The sequence below is a fragment of the Ipomoea nil genome, unplaced genomic scaffold, assembly GCF_001879475.1.
Source record: "Ipomoea nil cultivar Tokyo-kokei standard unplaced genomic scaffold, Asagao_1.1 scaffold0382, whole genome shotgun sequence".
Lineage (NCBI taxonomy): Eukaryota > Viridiplantae > Streptophyta > Magnoliopsida > Solanales > Convolvulaceae > Ipomoea > Ipomoea nil.
In genome coordinates, this window is record NW_017616810.1 from 330542 (window position 1) to 350175 (window position 19634).

Here is a 19634-nt window from a genome sequence, read left to right on the forward strand (position 1 = left end):
TTATATTTATTTACTTTCTTTTGGTCTTTTGCCAATTAAGGCCAGAAAGCAAGTTTCACGCAGAGCACGCATTTAGATAGTATATGTAGGTTTTTTCATAAATCAAAAGAATGCTAGCAAGATGTTATATATATATATATATATATATATATATATATATATATATATATATATATAACCCTGATTTTTATATTATTATTCTTTTTATAATTGAGGATAATCTTTGTTTGGGACAAATTAATGACATGTTTGGTTCATGGAATAGGTCAGGAATAGAATAACATTCCTTGAAATAGACCTATTCCATCGTTTGGTTAGATCATTTTGTCATGTGATAACATGTCTAAGAATGAGTTATTACCTTCGCAAGGGGAATAGTCATTTCTAAGCGGGCCTTGGTATTAGATATTCCCATGCCCTTGGAAATAACTTTTATATCACAAATACCAAAAATACCCTCTGCACATTATATAATATTTATATTTATTTAATAAATATAATGTATTATATAAATGTATATACTTAATTAATTATAATTTTTATCTATCAATCTATCAATATATATATATATATATATATATATATATATATATATATAATACTCGGTATAATCATAAAGCAACATTAAAAAAATCCATTAAAAAAGAACAGAAATAAAGCTGTCATTTCCCATAAAAGTTAATTCAACTTTTGTTTGGTTCCACTACTTAAAGTCTTTCTACCCCATTTCCATTTCAAACTTTTTGTGATTTCCGCACCCCACTGAATATACATTGAGTGTGATCCATTATAGGATTAAGGAGCAAAAACAGGCATGAGTCAATTCCATTTTTTCCTTTCTTAATTCTTAACCTCATATCATCTCTTTCATACCCTTAAATTTCTCTGCTATATATCCCATGCCATGTAGAAGATAAGTCCCTTTCTTTCTTTCTTTCTTTCTACTTTTTTTTATCTTATTAGGCAAATCATCTTTTCTTTTTCGTTTTGCTTCCAATTACGTGTTAATATTTTTTGTTGTGTCCCCGCCATTTTTGGTCATTTTTGGAGTCTTGTTTTTAGAAGAAATATTCTAGGAATTGAAGAATCTATTAGCTTTGTGTGTGTGTGTGTGTTTTTTTTTTTTTTCAGTTTAAATATCAAAATAATGGATCTGTGATGTTTGTATACGAATGATGAAGAAGATGTAATAAGGGAATCCAATACTTATATTTAGGAAGAGAGAAAATTTGTTGAATTATGTAGCTTCTCTTTTAAATTTGAAAGTTGACTTATAACTTGCAATTTGAGATAGTTAGGTCGGAGAATAATGTATCTCGTTAAAGGGTTTTAGATCGTCATGTGTTTCTTTAAGTCTAGCAGTGCTAAGAATACTAAATATCATACACAAAAAAAAAAAAAAATGTGACATATCTTAAAGTCTAGCAATTTTAGGAATACTAGATATAAAATTATGTCAGGCCGACATCTTTGTGCAGTTGATTGGAGAAGTCAGGGCCTGCTTCTCCATCCCGTTGGACGAAAAAGCCATGACCTACTTCTCTGTCCAACTAGGCAAAGAAGCCATGCCAACTTCTCCGTCCAACAAGACGAAGAAGCGGTCGCTAGACCTTTTTTAATTTAAAGAAGTAATTGTACTTTGACCCATAGTTGAAACGTAGACTTTATCTCAAATCTTTCTGGGGACGAAATCAGGTAATAACTCTCAAATATTGGTTGCCTTACGGTCGAGAAACACAGATATTTGACCAAAGCAGGAGCGCAATAGTTATGTCGTGCAACCGAATGTACCATGCGCATGGTGCATACGATGCAAAACGACGCCGTTTTGACTAAAAACGCACGTCCCACTTAAAAAAAAAAAAAATTCAGGTTCGATTCTCAGCAATAGCATTATTGTGGATATATAGTTATGAATTTCTGGATATATAGTTATAAATTTGTGGATATATAGTTATGAATTTATGGATATTTAGTTCATTCATTGTGGATATTTAGTTCATTCATTGTAGATATTTACTTCATTCATTCATTGTGGATATATAGTTATGAATTTATGAATATATAGTTATGAATTTCTGGATATATAGTTATGAATTTATGGATATTTAGTTCAATCATTGTAGATATTTAGTTCATTCATTGTGAATTTTTACTTCATTCATTCATTTATTGTGGATTTTTACTTCATTCATTCATTCATTGTGGACTTTTACTTTATTCATTCATTCATTGTGGATTTTTACTTCATTCATTTACTATGGATATATAGTTATGAATTTCGAGATATATAAAAATATTATTGCCGAGTATCGAACCTGATTCTTTCTTTAAGTGGATGCGCATTTTTTTTTACTAAAACAGCACTGTTTTGCAACCGTATGCACCTTGCAAGGTGCATAGGTTGCACAGCATAATTTGCGGCAGGAGCGGCGTTGGGTTCAACATTTCAGCTGAAAAATGTGGGCCTACTTCTTAGGCCTTAGCCACAAGGCCCACAACACTACAAATTCTAACTACTTTTCATTGGACAAAATAATTACGGAGTAATAAATACTCCGTAACTACTTCCCATTCCTCGGAAATTGTGTTGGCCAGATTTTTTTGATTTATTTTTTTTAATAACAGTATTACTCTTCAGTCTCAATCACAAAATAGTGAAAATACTCCCAGTGGCACACGGACAAATGGAGCTGGCAAAGTTTCAAAATCAGAGTTGAACATGATGATTGTCAGTAAGGCTGAACAAAAACATATACATACAAAACTTTAGATGACCTTCCTCCTGTCAATTACAGCGGAACACTGCACTCAAAATCATTTATTAAAAAAACCAAACAAACAAAAAAATGATTTACAATACCAGGTAATACTACAACCCAACATTCGAGAATGAGACTAAGGAGCAAAAACAATGTGTAAAAAAAAGCAAAAACATGGTATAAATCTCAACTAATTACAGTGCAACTATTGCTGAGAGAGAGAGAGATGCCAACATTCATAGTTCTATACATTGGCAAAAGTCGGCACATGAATTCATACCAAAGGTTTTTTTTTTAGAATTTTTGTTTACCTACTGCTCAAACTTGTTCGTTCCCCTTGAGGATGTTGAACTTGCATAGTGGACAAGTTGCGTTCATCTTAAGCCATTTCACAATACAGGTTGTGTGGAAATGATGGTTACAAGGGAGAGCGTGAAGATCTACTCCATCCTCGTATGGGCAGAGACATATGCAGCATTCCTAGCAAGAAGAGAGGCATGCCAGATGTTAAGAGAAAGAAGGCACTAAATACTGCAGCTATTATGTCTATGTAATATTGCATACAAAATATTACAGCTAATACAGAGTATGTATTATATGTATATCATAGATATTAAATCTTTTTCTCATTGCCAAGCACCTTGTGCTCAGATGGCATGTAGTAACATCTCCCATGTGGGAGGTTATGAGATCGAGCCTCAGTGGAGGCGTTGATTCTTTGTGCTTCATTAGGTTGAGAAAAGTATGTTTAAACAGATACTACAATGTAATAGAGTCACTAGCATTCAAAAAAAAAAAATCTTTTTCTCATTATATGTAGAGAGGTAGAAAAGAGAAATGCTTCCAGATCGACCAGACTTACAGCATCTTCCATTAAAAGAACGCGTTCATTAGCCAAGTAACCACTGCCTGTATCAATTGGCACCATTCTACCACCAGCACTGACATTGGGATTTTCAACGTCATTTATATGAAATTTGTACTTGGGAAGGGCATTGAGATCTGCCTCCGATGCACCTTCCTGCAAATGCTCAAATAATATAGTAAATGAATAGATTTAACTCCCTTGCCTAAATTGCGCACAAATCAAGCCATCATACCTGGCCAGCAACAGCATAAAGAATTGCAATTATGCAAGGCAAGCAGCAACAGAGAGCAATTCCTATGAGACAAGCTAAAACAACACAAAAGATGGCAAAGAATACATCGAAGGCTAGAAATACCACTGCTAACCTGCGAAAGTTTTAGATCAAAGTTTAATAAGAGTTTTAGTTTAGAGTTAACAAGTGAAAACTTTTAACATAAAGTAAGAGGCACAATTGTATAACCCAAAGAAAGAAACAAAAAGCTTTGAAAAAATGTATAGTTTGTTACGAGGACCCATGCTTTAACAGAAACTTTCCCCTGTTTATAAGGATTTTTGTCTTCAATAATTTGAAGTTGTTTTGAAAAATATAAGGTGTTTTTAGAAAGAAAAAGAGCTCACTTTTCCCAAATCACTTCCAAGACACAGCAATCCAGATCCAACCATTCACCAATGGGGTTCATAAATTGATCATCATCACTTATTAAGCCACTCTCATCTTTCAGCTTCTTCTTCTTTCTTGTCCTTTTGACATTACCAGCCCTCTAACTCCACCCTCCCCCAAATATTGGTTCTTGATGGATTGAGCATGATGCATGAGTCAGTTTTGCCCCTTCCATAATTATATGGGTAACGCATCAAGGATATTATTAAGTTATTTGTAATAATTTGATAGAACAATGTGAAGCATCAATGCACTGTGGGTAAGGACGCGAGGTTTTACACTTTTACATAATGTTTTGATGGGAAAGTGAAATTGGTGTTAACAATGAGGAAAATGGGTGGTGAGCATAATTGAGGGCTTGAACCAATTTGAAATCACTGCTCAAGATTGAATTTTTGTAGAAAGTATTTTTTCCCCTCTTCTAAGGATTAGTGAATAGACTGGTGTTTTGTTCTCCAGATTCCTTAGGTTATGCATATTGGTTATTGCTGAGATCTAAGGGGTGGCAATTAGCTAACAAATTCTTCAAATCCCGAGCTAATAGTAGTAATTAATGGTAATATTTGATGCAGAGAAGGAAATAATTGTCAAAAGACGCATATCATTTCTCGAGATGCAATGAATACCCTAATACTCCGTAATATCTCTCTTTGATAAATAAAGCAATACCCTCCTTTACCAAACACCACCGGGGGTGTTTGGTTCAAATTATATAAGATAGCTAAGGTTATATTTGCTTGGGAATATAAGATTCCCATGTTTGATTCAGGTTATGTAATTTTCCCAGTGAATGTCACATTAAGTTTTTAGCTATTGGAAGGGAATGTGAGATACCCTCCAATTTCTTAGGTAATCTCACATTCCCTTGTCTTATTACTAATGTTGGGTTTTTGGCGTTTTAATCAATTTGTCTTATTACCATTGTCTTATTTACACACCTTAGTTTTAAACCAAACACAAGAATCTAACATTCCCTAAGGTAATCTAACATTCCGTGAACCAAACGCCTAAGGTTTATTCTAATTCCCATAGTTGAAGCCTCCAACCATACCCTCTCAATATGTTAACGATCAAGTATAGATAATAAAAAATATTCACCATGAGTGAACTTAATAATTCAAATACATAATTACTATACAATAATTCTTTAATTTGTGGTGAATTAATTATTCCATACTGAAGAAAAAAATAAAATAAGAGATGCCACATTCAAAGGAACTTCCTAGAACCTTTATTAAAATACTGTAGTATTTGTAAAAACTAATGTGACCTTGTAAAAGTGACTTTAAACTTGTGTTGGAAACAAAGAATCTAAAGTTTTACTAAAAGATCATTAAGTAAAGAAGGACAATAATATCCTCATCTTTATCTTGCTTATCATCATATTGCCATTATTGAAAATAGTAAAGTTTGGCTTGCGGTTTAATTACTTATCAGTTTGGTCAAGGAAGATTAAGGGTGCAGCAAAGAAAATGTTCTACAAGGAAAAAAAACTGTTCACTAAATAATCTAAACATGTAGCCTAAAAACGAACAGAACAATCACTATTTAAAATATTAAGGAACTCTTACTACAAGTATTTAACATGAATATTGTGATTTGAAACAGATGCAGTATATATTTTTTAAAGGACCAATCCTATATTCTAGATGAAAGAAAATGAAAAACCATTGTTCTTTATTGCTATGACTAGTTATAAGCATGCACAATGTGCGACTAAAAATTGTCCAATGAACAAAAATAAAAGATGGTAAAAATTATATGACCAAAATAAATGAAGAAACACAGGTCTTATAACAACTATTAAAAGATGAAATTTTGATATAAAAGAAATTATTATCTCGCATAGATTTCCAAAAAAAATACATTGAACTTAGTAGGTAGTGTTTCAAATGGATTACACTTTTAGGGTGGTGTTTGGTTCATGTTATCTCAAATTGCCAAGGGAATGTTGCATTGGGAATGTCAGCTTTTATTTGGTATAAAAGATAACATGTTAATATTACATACTCCCAATATTAACCAAACACAGTTTGAATACATTCCCAGGAATCTTATATTTCCATTAATCAAACATTCCCTAAGGTAATTTGACATTCCATGAACCAAAAGCTTTTTAGCAAATGCAATCAGTTTTTCTCTAACAATTACTTTTTATTTTCTAATTAGAGTTTTAACATAAATACCATAATAAATAAAACGTGAATATTTTGTAGACAATAAGTCAATAATGCACATATTGCACATCAAGTAAGATATGAATGAAACCATTTCCAACCATTGAAATTAAAGGCAAACTTTATTACAAATAGTGAGTTTTTAATAATAAAAGGAAGAAACTTCAAAAAGAGCTATGTTTTCAAAATGAGAAACCATTTTTAAATAAATACATATTATTCATTAATTCAAAATTATTATTTAGACTATCTAGAAACTACATATACACATATCACATATGTATACGGGCGTTTGTATTTTACATAATTTCTATCTCCAAAATTTAGATATTAAAAGAAAAAAATCAAATGAGAAAATAGTGAAGGTAAAATTGGAAAAAAGGTATAAAGGTATAACACAAAGAGCGCGCACACACACACACACAAAAAGGAGATCACTGCCACTTATACTATTAACAGTTTTTTTCATTCCAATTAAGGACTAACATTATCGACTCTTATTAAATTTTAGATTAGATTATATAAAAGAAAATAAATTAGTGAAATGCAGACATATATATATATATATATATATATATATATATATATATATATATATATATATATATATATATATATTCTGAATAATAATAATAACAACAACAATAAAGGTTATTGAAATTAACTTAATAAATACCAGTAGAGGCGTGGAGCATCGCGCAAAAGAATTTCACCACCCGAGATTACCCAGTAAAAGCCAATTATCCACCACAAGAACGAAGCCATGGTATTCAAAGATTCACATCTTTTAGCAGCACTGAAATGTCAATAACATCATGAAAATGTCAAAAAAAAAAACAAAAAAACAAAAAACAAAAAAAAACAAATTTTCTGTTTCCACTTTCCATACACAGCATAAACCAAGAATGAGCACGCTATGCTTTCCAATTTTACAACATAATTCAAATGAAACACATAAACTGCATTTATTCAACCAAGAATGCGCATAGCAATGTTTTCAAACACAACCAATAATGAGCATAGTAATGTCTTCCAATTTTACAATTTAATTCAAATGAGGCACATAAAATACATTTATTCAACTGCATTCAATGAACTGAATCAGCAAGAATATCACACATTTCAGCATTAGCAGATGAGTTTACAAATCATATCCGTAGAGACTAGAGAGTATATCTACGTTCTGTTGCTACTTGCTAGTCTGCCACAGAATAAGAATTGAATTCTCACCCTGCATCAGACAGCAAATAGATCATCAAAGCATTACAACACCAACAACTCCAATTCTAATCTGTGATCATGCCAGTCTCTATGAATTAATTAATAACACATAAAAGGGGACAAAGATAGCAAACAGTATAACTTAAACCACAAGCACTCCATTAGTGATTAGACCCTTGAATTTTCAAGGAAACTAAGTGCTCCTAACTCTGGGTCAGCCCAAGATACAATTTCAATCTTAATGAATTTTACTTGGAAAATAGAATGTGAACAGATATACATTAATACAATTCCACTTTAATTCAGGCTTACTTTAAATTTACTGAACCAGTGAACTTTTCCAAGTTTTCCACTTCAGAATTAATAGCAATAATAATTCATTCCATTATTTACCTGGATTGGTTGCTAATAGCCAACCACGCAGTCCTTTCTTCCTCATCATCTTCATCACTTACATCTGCCCCCATGAGTCCATCCTCCCGGCGACGCCCAACGGGCGAATTCCTGCGGCGGTACTCGAGCCACACCAGCACCACATGCACCAGGCACTGCAGGCCGTAACCGCAAACCCAAACCCTAAGCGGGACGTTGGGCCTCTCGGCACCCGTACACCCCAGCATCACAACCGAGACGATCACGAAAGCCAGGTTCCACATCATGTCCAGAGCCACGACCGGCTTGGAGTAGCCCCAGTCGGCGCGGCGCTCCTCCAGCTCCCGCGCCGCCGTCTCGCGCACCAGCATCGAGGCTCCCCGCCGCCCCGTCACCCGCCCCAGCAGCGCCGCCAGGGACTGCGAGGAGCTGCTCCCCCCGCGGTTACTGTCCTGGCGTGGCCGTAGCAGCGGCGGCGACGCCGTGTCCAACGACGTCGAATTGAAGGGGATTGCAGCCATTTCTGATCCTCTTTCTTCAATGGATTTTAGATAGAGAAAGCGATAGTGATCTTGTTCAACTGTTGAACTGAAAAAATGGTTCGGAGCTTTTTTTTTTTTTTTTTTTCTTTTTCCTTTTTTTTTTTCTTTTTTTTTTTTTTCTTTTTTTAGTACTTCGGTTGGTGCGTTGATGCGAGGTGGATTGTCAAAGGGGGTAACTCTCTAATTCTTCAAGAGTTCGGGGGGTTTTCTGCAATTTCCTAACTCCACATGTTAAGGGCCCGTTTGTTTGGAGCGTAGCTTTATAATGGTATTTATTTCACGAGTTCCCCATTTGTTTATAAATTTGGAATAGTTCAAATTTTGTTAAACACGAGGAAGTGAATAATTGTACATACAGATTGGTTTTAAGTTATAGCCTTTCAACTCTTAATTTACATGTTTTTAAAGAGTTTTTGAAAAAACTCCAATCTATATTGACAATAATCGTTTGGTTCGCGGAAAATATTTAAGGGAAGTGTAATTGGAATTTCATGAAAAAACAATTACTATGAAGATGAATTTCATGGTTTGGTTGGTGGAAAAAGAATTATTGGGAATACTAATTCTATTGTTTGGTTAGATTTGGAATTGTAAGGAATAATGAATATAAAGACATATATGCCCCTACAAATTAATAAAAGTAATATAATTAAAAAAGAAAGCAAGGGTAAAATAGACAATCTATTCACTTTTTCTTCTTATCTTTCATGAAAAACAAAATCCTTGGTCCAACCAAAGATTTTGTTTTCCTCAAATTTGAGGAATTCATTTTCCAATGGAAAATGAATTTCATAAACCAAACACTAGAAAATAGCATTTTCTTTCACTTTAAGGAAAATATTTTTCTTTGGAAAACATTTTCCATGAACCAAACATCCCCTAAAGATTGCAAGATTAAGGGATTTAAAAAAAAAAAAAAAAAAAAAATTGTTACTCCGTACCTTCTACTTTTTTTCCATATATCTAAAAAAATATAAAGTACAACGTGAGGTGACTTGTGGAATTTAGCATTGTTAATGCAATTATGGCTGCATCTATCAACGTTAAAGCAAACGTATAATTGCAATTACATCTATTATATCATGGAAAATACTACGGAGTATTATTTTTACTCAATCTCATCAAATTTTGATGTTAACCTAAAGGGATAGCTCATGTGGTAAAGAAACTTTTTATGGGGATGATCATAGGGATAATTTAGGTTCAATTCTCACAATTGACAATTTTCTTGGGCCAACTCTCATACCTCTCGGAGCGAACGGAGATTAGTAGAGTAGATAAATACCATGAAATAAATTTAATATAAGAAAAAAAAACTGTTTTCCTCATAGAAAATGATCAAATAGCTCGCTATATTAATGAAAGAACAATTAGTCTCCTAATAGTCATCTTCTTCAGATGGTGTTGATGATTGCATATGATTATTTACTTCTTGATCAAACGTTTAAATTTGTGGCATTTTTCTTGCCGGAAACTTTTCATCTCAATAGTTTTAACAAGAAAGAGCTGAAGAACTTAATAGTTAACACAACAAATTTTACTATTAAAAAAATATGCAAATGAAAACTTGTCATGTCATTATTTTTTTATTAGTTACCGCCAATAAAAAAAAAGGTCTAAGTGTACAATTGTATAGAATTCTAGCATGTAATTAGAATTTTTTCAAATTTGATAAGTTAATTATTATTTGATCAATAATTGGAGGGAGGGAGGTTCTATTTGTTACTTTTTTCCTAAAATTAATAGGGAGTAAAAAGAAAAAAAGAAACAAATTATAAAATTAATACTGTATAAATTATTGGCCTTTGATGACACAACTCACACAAGTAATCCCAAAAATTAAAAGCAACTTACACAGTACTCAACTCCAAATTCTTCATAATTGAGACGATCCTCCAAGCAAGCTTCTCATCCACCAGTGACCAAGTACAGCAAAAATGTACTGATTTAGACATGTCCTGTGTGCTGCCATGCATTCTGTGACAGCATTTTTCCTTCAAGCAAACAACAATAGCCAATGATTCTACCTGAAGATGCTCACCATTGTTCACCACACTCAACTCTGCAACTTCACCCGACAATTTCGCGTACAACAACTGCAGCCAAAAAGTTCCGTCAGGGGCATTGGAACAATAAATGCGTACCGGAACACAGCAGCCGAATTGCACTTCATGGTTTTCACACCCGAGCACTACCCTTAACTCGTTGTCGTGCAGAACCTTTGATTTCTGGTTGGTCTGCATGATTAGTACTCCTTGAGAAATCCTGTCATCAGAAACTTGCAACAGAGGGTCGGGTCTCGTGTCCATGCCATTTGGACCAGAATCTGCTCTTGAACTTCTGTTTAGGAACTTGAAGTTCGGGGTTAACAAACTTTTGAGAAATTTATCGGATGCGTCTACTTGTATGTAGTGAGTTGAAGGGATACACACTGTCTCGTTGTTTGCAGGATCGTAGCACTGGATTTGCAAGTCGGATTGAATTCTTTCCTTCAGAGTTGCCATCTTCGGCTTTTCACCATGTACAAGGATAACATGCTTGGGGGACAGAAATTTCACAAGATCCATAATTCCCTTGGCATCAGTATGTGGGCTGAAAGACAGCTGATGGATCTATCATATACATGAGAAGGATAGACTTAGAGTAAGAGCGGCAAATATAAACTAAACATATGAATTTGTTTAAGCATAACAGATCATTTTTGAGACATCGCAATTGTTTTTTTTTTTTTTTTAATTTTAAAGAATGAAATTGGATTGAGTCTAGAACCTGACAGCGCACGTCAATCTGGATCCCTTCTTCAACAGTGATTCTGGTGGGTGTTTTAGCTGACATCAATCGATGCCCTATGGTCCCTGCTACACAATATCTGATAAATTACAGGGGAAAAAAAAAGAAGATGAATTACTTTTAAAAATTGACAGCATTGGAAGAAGTGGCTGATACACACACAAGATGTTATCAACTAGTCACAAGCAATAATGGTTTATTCATAAAGTTGGCTTACTTTTCTCTACACAAGTTCATGTTTGTAAGAAAACTACCAATCAGCAGAGACCAGAAAAGAGAAAATATGTCACCTTGACACAGTAGAGCTCTATAAACACACATTCATGTACATATGTATCAAATGGAAGGTGAATTGCAGAAGTCATGGCAAACTTAAATATGGATCCTATTGAGCCTTTTCATAAGCACAAAACAGTGAAAAGTGGAAATCTTTTATATTGAGAACATGTGGGTCTGAAGTCATTGAAAGTCAAGAGGTATATTGTTCGAGATAGTTAATTTATAAATTACAGGAACCAAAACTAGCATAGTTGTTAAGAAAGAAAGCTAGATCAGGTGTTCATGACAAATTGAAGCCAACCCCAACTAGATTGAAATTAAGAGTTAGTTGAGTGCAGGCTTTTAAGTGACAAAATGAGAAGTTGTGGAAACTCCACTAATGGTTCAAAGTGGGCTATTGTCATATATTTGTGAGCAAATATTCAGTCTTACCCTGGAAGTGTAATGAGGTTCTCTTCACATGGAGCCCACTGCTTAAAAACTTCAAGTGAAAATCCTCCACTAATCATTCCCGGTGTAGCAAAGAGTACACAAGGCCCAGAAGCATTAATCAATGAACGGTCAAAGCTGCAGACTAATAATCAAAAGCTCAGAAAATAACAAAGTGGTTAAACACTTTCTAACCCTATTTTTACTTTTATTAATCATTAAGCATTGAAAAACTATTGCACATAACAAAGCTACATTTCCCCAGAAAGCTAGCTCCTAGAGATTTGCATTAGCTATAGAAGTACTACCGTGTTTAAAGTCAAACGCATTGCGTATGGTGGATGTGCTTTTCACCTTTTGGCTGGTCCAGTTAATGAGCATCTTGTAATACATGTTAGCTTGAATAGTCAACCCTGAAATATTAACATGTTAAGATACAGGTATATTAAACATACAATGAACATAGTAGGTATTAAAGTTCTAGTAAGATAGAAAAGCACATTGAAAATCAACTCACTGGCCTCCATTTTTTTTTTCTATTGATAAATTCACCAGACGCCGTATCTACTTAAATTACAAAGTAATCCAGTAGTCCACATCCATTAATGTTCCTAAAATAAAGGAGTAAAATAGGTCACTTCTCTCTTTGACAGGTCTCACTGACAAATTAGGTTCCAATGGGTTCCACTAAATTCTAACATCCATTGGTTTCCTAGTCAAGTACGAAATCCATAAGGACCACAAGTAAAAGTGGGTGATTAATTCATTCTCATTACAAGCTCATTTGAAATTGAACCATTAAATAAAGCCTAAACATGGCATCCTGCCCAATAGCTTACCGAGCTAAACTTGAGCTTGGCACAATAGTCTGGAAAATTAAAGATATATATAAAAACTAAAAAGAATTAAGCTACCCTAACATGGCTCATGATAGGCTCATAAAATTGTTTGAGTTCAGCTTGACTAGTTATGAGACTAAATCCAAGTAATAATAGAGCTAATCTCAAATGTGATTTTCAGTTTGATAGTTTACCTTCATTCTTAAAAGCCCCCCATCTACATTACTCTTTTCTAAAGGTAAAAGAGGCCTCCTTGAACAGCATGTTTCATCCAATTAACATTTGGAATGACGACAAAACTTGTGCAGCAGATTAACACATGAATGCATTAATTATACTCCATATGCAAGTGCCAATGGCCAGATACTAGGACAGTATTAGAGTGCCCCTATGTCATCTTACCCAAGACACATGTAATAAGTATATGCGACAGAAGGAAAATCATAGTGCTACAAATAAGTTAAGAAAAAAGAAGCGAAGTTAGAGAGGAAATAAACCTGCTGAAAAATAAATAGGAACTTTAAGATTCATACGCTCCCAGTAATCATCCAATAGCATACATATTTCCTGTTAGATAGTCACAGGAAATTTCATACTGATAAAGCAGACTGAAGTGCAGAAAAGAAAGATGTTACATACTGAGTGACAACCAAATCAGTCTCATCACAGTTGTCTAATGGGAACATATATATATATATATATATATATATATATATATATATATATATATATATATATATATATATCTCTGTGTGTGTGTGTGTGTGAAGAAATATCCTACAGAATAATAGATTAAACATGAAAAATAAAGAATCAGCATATAATAAATGTAATATATGAGACAATCAGCTTTGGGTTTTCTAGACTGAAATCAACCACTTAGATCATAAGTGCAATTCACAAAATTAATAGGTCAAACCTTCAAAACAATTATAGAGCTTATGAGCGAAAAGTCCAAACACAGTATAGAGTGCACCCTCGCTGCACAAATGTTAAACAAATAAACTTATTTCGGAGAAGTTTGCCATTAATCTTGAAGGGGAACCTTTCACACAATGGTATCACCATGTAATATGAAGGTCATGGATTTGAGTATAGGAAACAACGTCTTGTGATTCAAAAAAACAAAAAAAACAAAAAAAAAAAAAGGGAAAGGAAATGCTGGCCAACCTAGACATATTGCCAGACCCCAAGCCCAGTGGCAGCTTTCTGCACCAGGCTGCCCCTTTTCAGGTTGCTATTAATCTTAATGCAAATATAAAATTATAAATATGCAAGAAATAACTGCAATACTAATTCAACCACTGAAGAGTAACATTAACTATGCTAGATTTTTATCCCCCAACATACTTCAGCTCTACCATTCAATGGACAATACTGAAACCATCATTTTTTACAGACAAAATAAAGGAAATATGTGTCAGACATCTAAACACCAAAGAACATCAAATGGCTCATTGGTGAAATACCTGAGCTCTGCCCAGTGCAAATGTAGGAATGAGCACCTTCCCTCCAGCAGCAACACATTTGTGAACCTAGAAGCATAATTTTTTAACAAACCACATTAATAGAAATCACTTTATATTTAAAAGTTTAAAATTAAAAAAAAAAAAAAAAAAAAAAAAAAAAAAAAAAAAAAAAACTGTTGAAGATCATAAGAAAAAAAATAGTAGACAGAAGTTTCAATTTTCTTACAGCTTGTAGAAACTCTCTTTCACGAGCATATTTTGAATCACGAAAAGTTGTTGCATAAGTTGACCTGTAAAAGAAAAAATATACATATGAGAAGTTCTATTGATTTAAAAAAATTAAATTAAATTAAACCTTTTTCAAATTCAAAAATTTTAGGGGAAAAAATCACAAAATTTTCCTTCAAAGATTGGTAAGCAAAAACAACAATATTAATCATACAACTTCAGAAGAATTGAGGATAATATTACATTATGTTGATAGTGTTTCACTTGAAATTTTTTCAATAAGCTTCATTGTCATTGACCTAAATAGTACTCTATGCCATTTTGTTTGTCATTAGCGTGCACAATTATAATTTAGACTTGAAATTTTATAGTAGAATATTTTTCAAGAATATGACACTATAAATATAGAAAAGGGGTTTATATGCATTTTAGATGGTTATAGTACTCAAAGTGTAATGAATAGAATAGGGATATTATTTTTGTCTTTTTTAAGGAAAAATGTGCCGATGAGCAAAGAAACAAAACTGAGACAATTAACTTGGGACAGGGAGTAAAATGAACCATCACATGACAAAGCCCTAGTAATCAGCGTGAACTCACTTGTACAACTATATATGAAATCTCTATATAAATGAAATCTAGTGACTACTCAGCTTAATACAGACTACTCTCATGTAAAAGCTTCCTCACAAGAAGGCTGCAGAATGCAGTTTAAGTAATTATGTCTAAATTGATAGGACTTCATAGACAATTAGAAAGTAAACCCACACCCCTGCTCAAAGGGGATAATCTAAAGGATGTTCAATCGAAAAAAAGTTCTGACAACGGAATCAATATGGCCTAACCCACATAAGCAACTTCAAGAACAGTTCTATTACCACAATGTATGTGCTTGTCTATATAGATGTAAAAGGTAATGATACTACATACTCAGTGATAACAAGGTCCAACTGTAACCGGTCAATTTGGGCAGACCCAAGATGTCTGTCAGGTACCATGTTATAGTCTCCCGTATATACCATAGCCGCATCTCCCACCTTAGCATAAAACATTGCAGCTCCAAGGACCTAGTACCATAGTTGTGGATCATAAAGTAGTAAAGTACAAATAGATTAGCATAATGTGACCCAAAAAAAAAAGATGTGTGGGAGTAACCTCACAAACTTGAAAAGGATAATGTGGGATCTTCACTAAACAGAATTAATTTCTTTGGAGCAGTTTATTATTAATTCAGTTTAATTGGGAGAATAATATCAGAAGGTGGATCAGCTTGAAACTAAACGAAACAGAATAAAAGGTTCTAAGTGTAAATAAAATGCCTTAGTTTCTTGATGGTTGACACCACTGTAACTTAATATCTACAACATGGATATATAAAATTTGGAGATTAAAAGATAAAATAAGAAGGTTTAAGTTCAATATCATACATGCCCCGCGTAATATGCACGAATCTGTAGGTCATTGTCAACTTGCACAGTCTGCTTCAGATCCACTGCTGTAACTGCATCCAGAATTCCAGGTTCAAGAATATGAATTAAGAACATCTCTATTTTCAGCATGGTCAATATATGTGTGTGTATAGAGTATACACATGCACAGACACACACACATATATATGCCTACATGTAAGCTTGAATTTGCATGCAGTTAAAGCACAGGATAAACAGGGTCACCAGTGAGGACAACAAAGCAATTGGATAAGAAATTTATTCAATGATTCAAATACACTTTAATAGCTGTCTAATTATTATTTCAAAAGTTCACTAATTAATTTCCTCACATAATACTTGCTGATGATATTGCTAGTTTCGGGAAAAGTGTGGATTTTTTCCAAGTGAAAGGGTTCTACTTGAATTTGGTAATTTCGTGTTCTTGATCATCTGTAAAGAATCTATGCTTGATGATAAAAGTAGAATGTACAAAACCATTACGAAGTACTGTATGAAGCACTGCCCGAGGCTGCTTATGTTTTCAGCAAATTATTACTCCGAAGTTAGAGTTGGCAGTCTGCAGCTATTCTTTAGTACAAGAACTCCAACAATTCTCATATTGGAGGAATTGTAACACTAAAGTTATTAGCATTTTTCTTTATCTCTAGTTCTCATTATAGGTGTGAACTGTGAGGCCTATAGTGGGTTAAAATGAGATCTCACCAGTCACCACCTTGCCCAATGCCCCATCTTATCCACATCTTTGAGCCCAAACAAAAGTGGAGTCCACATGTTTTTTTTTCATCAGAACTCACAAAATCATTACAAAATTTAGTTCATAAAAATTAATAAATTTCTCAGAACAGAGAATTTGAACTACATAACAATGAAAAGCAAATACCTTTCTTCATGCATTCCACAATGTGCTCTGAAGTAAATTGCTCTGCTTCTCCCCTTTTGTCAACCATCACTTTCCGGTAATCTTCTAGCATTAACGGACCCAAGGCTTTTGTGGGATACTGATGAACCATTAATGTTACCCTCAAAGAAATACAACAGAATATTTCGTTGTCTATTACAATGAAACAACCAAGAACAAAACTTTTTTTTTTTTAAATAAGAAAATTAGAAGCATATTACCGTCATGTAAATGGGTCCATTATACCCACAAACTTCAGTGAAATATGGAAGAGCTCCAATATGATCCAAGTGACTGCACCACCCATCATTCAAATTAAATCCCAAATTTCTCCCGCTACATTACAACACTATAAAATGCATACACACTAAAGACACAAGCACACAAATAGTAGAACAAAGAAGCATACAAATGGGTGATGATGATGCAAGAGAGGGCACTTGTGAAATCTCCAGACTGTGAGATACGAGAGAAATCGGGATAGCGGCGATGATCCAGGAAGCCCATGTGCATGCCACAGTCGAACATTATCCGCTTTCCATTTATCGTCACCACCACGCAGCTCTTCCCAACCTCTTGCCCGGCCCCTGTAGTACACATTTGCGTCAGTGCCATTATTTTCATTCATGTGCACATTCTGTCGAACACAAGGCGGGTATAATCAATGCGGGCAGGAGAGCATATACTCACCCAAAACCAGACAGTCGATTGCCATATTTCTGAATGTTCAATTACTCCAATGGTGAAACGAGTTCCGCTCTCTTTTGGTTCTTCCCTTCTCGCTTCTGAGTTTGGAGGGAAACAATTTCCTTTGCAGCCTGCGAGATTCTATGATTCTATCTGCCTTGGTATCTCCTATATTTTACACTGCCAAGTACGTTTGGTCAATAGGGTAGCAATAAGCCACTAAGTATGTTAAAAAAAAAAAAAAAAAAAAAAAAAAAAAAAAAAAAAATCAACTCAATTTTTTTATTTTCTTTTTTCTTCAAATAAATAAAATTAATGTATGAAAATTATGGAGTGAATCAATTAAGATATTTCCTGCTTTTCGACTACTCAAATTCCTACACGGGCGCCGTCTCAGTGAAGCAAGCGGATCGGAGACGGCGTCCAATCGTCTTTTCCTGCGGTCATTCTCAACCGCAGACAACGTCCGCCTTCATTATTTCCTCTGTCTTTACTGTTTTTTCTTCCATTCTAACCCTTGCATTGTTATTTCCTTTTTTACTTTGTTTTACTGGTTTAATTTTGTTTGCCGTTTCTTTATTTTTTCTCTCGGTATTTTAACGAGTTACATCGTCTCTCGTTTATTTGGCAAGATCTTTTTCATAAAGCGTGAAACGATAAAACTGGTCATGGCGTATGTGAATGTCATCCTGAGTGATAAACATGACAATGAAAAAAGATTCATCTGAACTATGATATGCAGTTCAGCCCGATATAGATATTGTCCATGGATAGAATAATGAAAATAGATACTCAGGTGGTGTGCAATACTATTCAACCACTGATTAGTTTTTGATATGTTTGACCAAATCATTAAAGAAGCTTTAAGTTTCTCCAAAGAATCCAGCTTTAAATTTGTGAAACAGTATGCGAATCAAGTTTTCTTTAGCATTGCTACGAAAGTTGTTTCTATATCTGACTGTAAGGAATGTTTAACCATTCCATCGATCTTTATTGTAAATGTTTCAATCTATGATTAATGAATTAGCTTATTTATTTATGAAAAAAAAATTATGGAGTATTTTTTACTTTGTTACATTGCAATATCTCTTCATAAATACTATTCAACCACGGTTAGTTTTGGGTACGTTTGACCAAATCATTAAAGAAGCTTTAATTTCCTCCAAATAATCCAGCTTTAAATTTGTAAAACAGTATGCGAATCAAGTTTTCTTTAGCATTGCTACGAAAGTTGTTTCTATATCTGACTGCAAAGAATGTTTAACCATTCCATCAATCTTTATTGTAAATGTTTCAGTCTATGATTAATGAATTAGCTTATTTATTTAAAAAAAATAAAATAAAATGATGGAGTATTTTTTACTTTGTTACATTGCAGTATATCTTCATACTGCCTCCACCAAAGCTCGAACCCACAACTTCCCATATGGAAGAGCAACTTGGTGCCACTAGACCGCAAGTTATAACTAAAAAGTTATAATTGCCATAAGGTCAGAATCTCACCGGAACCCTAGTGACCTTTAATTATATGTCACCAACCCTTTTTGGGCCTCTAGTGCTCTATGTTTAAGGGCCTAATTGATTTATTGAGAATTTTTTCATAATAAAAATGATAAATGGATGATGATGTGACAATCAAGATGTATATGGTTTTTATTTAAAAATTAAGAAAACAATAAAACAAGTATTTTACAAATTATGTATTTTTTTTTGTGTGTACCTCGAGTTTCCACCGCCAAACACCTCTATATTACAATATAGTATCTGTTTATACATACTTTATCAATGTACACTTGAGACCTTTCATTTGAGAGACTGCTGAACCTAGTGAATGTCTGAATATGGATTACTATAGTTGGAAAGAATGGATTACTATAGTTGTTAATTAATATGCATAATTAAACTAATTATAATTAAATATGATGATTAGAGCTAAAGGAAGCAATAGGGGGACGTTTGGA

At 33.7% G+C, this 19634-nt stretch overlaps 1 pseudogene; it reads right to left on the reverse strand.

Annotated features, from left to right (window-relative positions):
* Positions 1-2774: 2774 nt before the first annotated feature.
* LOC109171880 lies at positions 2775-17837 on the reverse strand (annotated as a pseudogene).
* Between the last annotated feature and the right edge of the window lie 1797 nt (positions 17838-19634).